The following is a 4884-nucleotide window of genomic DNA, read 5'->3' on the forward strand; positions in this document are numbered from 1 at the left end:
CGGGTCGGTCTCTTTTTGAGGAAGAACTACACCATCCATACAAGGCTCTTTTTTATCCACGACAACAAAGGCCGTAGTTGTTCCCATTCATCCTCTCAAAAGAAAGAACCATTCCCCATCTTTCCAATCCTCGAAGGTAAACATCAGCCTATCACGAGAGCATTGCTGTCAAATGGCCCAAAAGGTACAGGTTGGAGTCGAACCCAAGGAGATGATGATGATGCCCAAAGTTGCATTGCCTGACCATAAGCCTATTCCATAATGCATCATTCATTATTATCATACACAATAAACGCCCGTTTCATTGTTTCCGTTCACTGCACGTACCTTTGGGTTACCAGAAGCCGAAAACCATGGTGTAGTGTAGTCGAGCCGAATCAAAGTCAAACGAGCCAACGTCTTCGCGATCGAATCCTGCCATCTATACATACAAACTAGCGCGTCAATGGAACACGTTCTCCTGCTACATTGGGGTTTTGAATGTACCTGGTGCACCAAGTGTGGAAATGCATAGCAACGACGTAACCTTGACTACGACCATCTACACTGCACTCCCTGCCTATGAATATTGACACGTAACCAACAAGAGTGTCCTGTATGGTACATTACCTTGACGCGATTGGATGCCGTGAATGGAGGGTTAAAAGGAGAGGAACGTACGAAAGAGGATGGAGTATCAAGAAACGCGGATGTTGCAGTGGGGAGGTGCACACGCCATGAACCTCGCCATTCAGTCGAAGACAATCGGATCAAGACAGCCGCTGGCTTGACATGGTGAGTTGAAGCAGAACGATCGTTCGCAGGTGGTAGTTGTATGTGCTTGAATGGGTCAACAGTTGAGAATGAGAGGAAGAGAAAATAAGGTGGGAGTGGAAGACCTGGAAATTAAATACTTCTTTCTGAAGTTGTACGATACTTTCTTGTTTGAGCATTGTTCAATCAAATCCAGCCGGATCAAGAAAGTTGAGAGATGGGAATGATGAGCTGGAGCAGGACAATCGTTCGTATGCATTGGTTTGGGTAATAAAGGTGAATGGGGGGAATGGGCTGCTAGCTGGCAGTTTACAAATAACTTTGCAAAATGATTTTTTCATATTGGGCGATACTTCTGTGTTTGAGTGTAACTCAACCAAATCCTCTCAGATAATGGAAGTTAAAGGATGAGCATGCTGGCGTGGAGCAGGAGAATCGTTCACATGCATTGGATTGGGAAACAAAGGTGAATGGGAGGAATGGGCTATCAAGTGGCAGTTTACATATAATCAATCGGGTTGATTTTTCTCAAATTGGATGATACTTCTGTGTTTGAGCGTTGTTCAGTCAAATCCACTCGGATCAAGAAAGTTGAATGATGGGCATGCTCCGCTGGAGCAGGAGAAACGTTTGTATGCAGCCGATTGGGCAACAACGCTGATTGTGAAGAAATGGCTGCTAGCGGGCAATGATGAGCTATTACTGAAAAGAATACGCTGACCCTTCCAATCATGCATAATGAGCTGAGTTACACAAAGAGGTCCTTCTGCATCTTTGGCTCTCCAGCGTCTAGCTACTTTACATTAAACAAAGACCACTCTTCTTATAGCATCACGCTTACAAACATAAAAGTGCCTGTATCTCCACACTTTACAATGAAACGTGGGGTTTTGAATATAGCAATGGGCTCGGCTTGGCCAACTGCACCTTGGGTGCCAGTTTCACGATTAAGCTTGCCAATCCCAGATTTCGCAATGTCGCCACCAGCCAAACTGGATCCAGGGGTCGACCTCTTCGACGACGACGACGACCAAAAAATATTTTTTGGGCTAGTTGCGACATTGAACGTGAAACTTTCACACAAGGTGCTGTTGGCCAAGCCGAGCCCATTGATCGATTAAAAACCCCACGTTTCATTGTAAAGTTCGGAGATACAGGCACCTACCTTTATGTTTGTAATCGTGATGCTGTATGACAAGTGGTCTTTGTTTAATGTAAAGTAGCTAGACCCTGACAGAGCAAAAGATGCAGAGGGTCGTGTTGTGTAACACAGCTACGTTTGCATGAATGAAAGAGTCAATGTATAATTACTTTATGGATCATCTAGGAACAGGCATGTGTTGCTAGCTAGCGGCCACTTTATCCAATCATCATTGTTGCGAGATCCACTGCATGGGAACGATGCCCCTGCTCTAGACATTCATTTTCATGATTAAAGTAGGTTGATCCGAGCTGATTTGACTGAGCTGTGGTCAAAGAGAGATTACATCACTCTGGACATAGAGTACGCTCGATGTAGCTCAACCGATGTAATCTTGTGTGAGCGTAACTCAACCAAATCAGCTCGGATCAACCTACTTTAATCATGGAAATGAATGTCTAGAGCAGGAGCATCGTCCACCTACAATAGAGGATGCACAAAAGTTGGGAATGCACAAAAGTGGCTATTAGCTGCCAATGCATGACATAAAAGTGAGGGTTGCGTACCTGTCATGCATTGTCCCTGAAGTCCTGACTTTTGAGCTGAGTTACCCAAAGAGGTCCTTCTGCATCTTTTGCTCTGCCTGGGTCCACCTACTTGACAATGAACAAAGACACTCTTCATATAGCATCACACGCTTACAAACATAAAGGTGCCTGTATCTCCGAACTTTACAATGAAACGTGGGGTTTTTTATTAGAGCAATGTGCTCGGCTTGGCCAACTGCACCTTGGGTGCCCAGTTTCACGATCAAGCTTGCCAATCCCAGATTTCGCAAATGTCGCCATCAGCCAAACTGGATCTGGGGTCGACCTCTTGAAACTTTTCTTCGACGACCAAAAAATATTTTTGGGCTGTTTGCGACATTGAACGCGAAACTTTCACACAAGGTGCTGTTGGCCAAGCCGAGCACATTGCTCTAATAAAAAACCCACGTTTGATTGTAAAGTGGCAGATACAGGCACCTTTATGTTTGTAAGCGTGATGCTATATAAAGAGAGTGGTCTTTGTTCATTGTCAAGTAGGTGGACCTGGTAAGCAAAAATGCAGAGAAGTTTTCTTTGTATAGCTCCAGCTACTTTGCATGACTGCAAGGATGGAAGGGATGATATTGCATACTATTGACAATAGCCCATACATTGGCTGCTAGCAGACATTTTTCACAAGCAAGCGTTGTTGCAAAGGCCACTTCATGTGAACGATTCTCCTGCTCCAGCCGAGCGTTTCCATCATTCAAGTTTCTTGATCCGAGCCGATTTGAGTGAGCTACGCTGGAACGGCAGAGCTTGAAAATTAATGAATCGCAGACCCTGCGAATGTCTCCGTCTTTCCAAACTTTTGGACGCTCCCATTCCAAATTTTCAAATGAAGCCTGAAGTTTTTATTAGAAAAAGTTGATCAGCATGCTCGAGAGCACCCTTCTGACCAATTTTCAAGTTGGAAGTGAACAACTTCGGGGCGGTGGGCCGTCCGCTCTTTTTGTTGCCCATCATCCACCGTTTGGGCCCTCCCGCATTCAAAACACCCTTAATGAAGTGTATGGTTTTAAATGAATGAAGTTGATCAACGTATTGCAGCGAACCTTCTGACAAAGTTTCAGGTTCGAAATGAGGAATCCCAAGATAATACATACTATATCCATAGATCATGAATCGGGGCTGACCTCCATTTCCGACTTACATAGTAAACCCACATTGCACCCTCCCATTCAATATTTTATAATGGACATGAGGTCTTTTTTAAGACCATGTTGATCAGCATGACCAAGAGCACCTTGTGTGAAAGTTTTAGGTTCGAGAGGGGCAATCTCAATATCAAGGATTTGGATGTACAGTATTCATGCATTTATACAAGGAGTCGACCTATTTAGTTTCCACTTCTTCCACTCTCAGCCTCTTCCCTCTTGTTCTCAATCTCAACTGTTGCCCCATTCAAATATACAACTACTATCTACGAACGATTGTCCTGCTTCAACCCATCATGTCTCAATCCTGCAATTGTCTTGATCCGAAAGCTTTTGATTCAATGTAAGTGCATGGCATACACAGCTTTCTTGTTACTCTTCTACAACACACGAGTCTCTTGACACACCACACCCTTTGCGCGCTTCCTGCTACGATCAAGTCGTAACAGCGATGGAAATGCAGCAGTTGCTATTAGCAAGGACTTGCTCCATTGATTCAAACAACTTATTCACAACCTTGTCCCTCTACTACAACACACGCTCTTGCACACTCCTCTGCCACCACCAAACGTAACAGCAGGTGGTATTTCATTGTCTCAGCTATTTGCAGCAACATGTCTTGCAGCCTTTTTTACGTGAACAGCCAATAGCCATTGTATAGAAGCAGCTTTATTTACGTGCAGCAACTTGCTTTGATACATACACATTCCAATGGGTGATTCCATATCAGCAATCAAGTACGCCGCAATACAAGCAATCTTCGCCTGGTTGAGTAGCAATGAAAATGACCAAGAGAAAGAGATGGATCCAACAGCAGGATGGGAAAGGATGCATGTCATCAGTGGCCACAAAGGCTCTTTATTATTGGACTTGCAATGTTTATGATGGATGGATGCATCAACTCCAGCGATGGGAAGTTTTGGAATATTACTTTTGGTTATTGATGCGTCCCCAGCAGGAAGTATGGATCGCAATCACAAGGATACGGCTGAGGATGACGATGATGGATTGGAAAGACCATTTTCGAAAGGTGCTGCACCTTATAGACTATATGGAATACTCGACTCAATGCATGCAGCAGCTATTTTGCAATCGTGGATGAGGGATGTTTATGATGCAGCAACCAAGAATTAGCGACACAATTACCCCTGTTGACTCATATGTGATTCACCTGTACCTTATTCAGGTGTAATGCTGTACCTTTATAACATTTATTTGATAAACATCCACACTTCCATTCGCTATT

This window comes from Lichtheimia ornata (assembly GCF_029851405.1).
Source record: "Lichtheimia ornata isolate CBS 291.66 chromosome Unknown scaffold00002, whole genome shotgun sequence".
Classification (NCBI taxonomy): Eukaryota; Fungi; Mucoromycota; class Mucoromycetes; order Mucorales; family Lichtheimiaceae; genus Lichtheimia; species Lichtheimia ornata.